Source organism: Meriones unguiculatus (assembly GCF_030254825.1).
Source record: "Meriones unguiculatus strain TT.TT164.6M chromosome X unlocalized genomic scaffold, Bangor_MerUng_6.1 ChrX_unordered_Scaffold_31, whole genome shotgun sequence".
Taxonomy (NCBI): Eukaryota; Metazoa; Chordata; class Mammalia; order Rodentia; family Muridae; genus Meriones; species Meriones unguiculatus.
The window spans coordinates 178,607-179,893 of record NW_026843707.1 but is presented as its reverse complement, the minus strand read 5'-3'; the positions used below and the strand labels follow the sequence as shown (position 1 = coordinate 179,893).

Here is a 1,287-nt window from a genome sequence, read left to right as displayed (position 1 = left end):
TTAAAATCTGTACACTAAGGAAGCTAATCAGGAAGGAGGACTCTGGCTAAGATGCTCAGTCCCCATTCAGAAAGGCAAAGAGCATGGACATAGGAGGAGGGAGAAAACAGGGAACAGGACAGCAGCCTACCACACAGGGCCTCTGAGAGGCTCTGCCCGGCAGGGTATCAGGGCAGATGTTGAGACTCATAGCCAAACTTTGGGCAGAGTACAGAGGCTGTGTCTTAAAAGATAAGGTAAATATGCAGTCAATTAAGTTGACCAGGTAGGTCCCATTCCTCATGGGAGCCTGGTGTGCAATGGTTGCAAACAGCAGGCTCCTAAGAGTGAATTCACCCTGTTGCCTTATATGGGTTGCGATAAGGGACCTTGGAGACAATTTCCTCGCAGTTATTCAAATCTCTAATTTCAATGCTGTCTCTTATTGAGGATCCACACAGGTATGCATGGTGCCTTAGCAAAGCCCCAGGTCACACTGGCCAGGGTTCATACTGGTCCAGTCATCATGATCCATCTGAATCATGCTTCAGAATAAGGAACACATGATTGAGGACCTAGGTAAAGCCAAGTTTTTGCCCTCTGGCAGCCAGAAGTTAAGTCATGTAATAAAGCCCCTTCCCTCCACTTTCTTGCCCTGCTCTTCCTCACTGAGTTTTTCCCCACTCCCTCTAGATTCATATCTCAAAGACTTGGTGCTTCCCTATGTTGAAGGCAGATAAATATGAAGGCAATGGTCAATTAGAAGTGGCTCCTCCCTGATGGCTATAGTGTAGAACTTATCACCAATCTTGGTTCTCTGGACAATTGGCAGGCCCTGTATCCTTAGGGATTCCTCTGTGATGCTCTCCTATACACTACCAAGTTATGTTCAGTAATAAATCTAACATTCTGTCTGAAATTAAAAAAAAAAGATAGGGTAACAGAAGACACCTAGTGTCAACATTTGCCTTACACACAAACACACTAAAACGTAATGTTTTGTTTAATCCTTCAGGCTGATCTTCAAAGAACAATTAAAAAAGAAATCACCAGGGAAATTTGGAACGAACAGTGGTGGCAAGGCCACATGAAATGGGAAGCAGAGGGAAACATGACCATCACTACTTTCTTCTCTCTTGGAAGGGTTTTTGTTTTCAATGATAGATTTATTTCTGTAATCTACACAAAGAACACACTTAGCTCACAAATTCCAGGTAAAAGAGGAAGCAATCTCAAGTGTGTTGAACAGGGCTGGACAGATGGCTCAGTGGTTGAAAGTACATGCTGTTGTTCCAGAAGACCCAAGTT

At 43.8% G+C, this 1,287-nt stretch overlaps 1 non-coding gene across 1 annotated transcript; it reads left to right on the top strand.

The window, feature by feature from the left end:
* Nucleotides 1–242: 242 nt before the first annotated feature.
* On the top strand, nt 243–381 carry LOC132651557 (small nucleolar RNA SNORA70). The gene has a single exon (XR_009589166.1). It is a non-coding gene; the product is annotated as a small nucleolar RNA SNORA70 (small nucleolar RNA).
* The last annotated feature ends 906 nt before the right edge of the window (nt 382–1,287 follow it).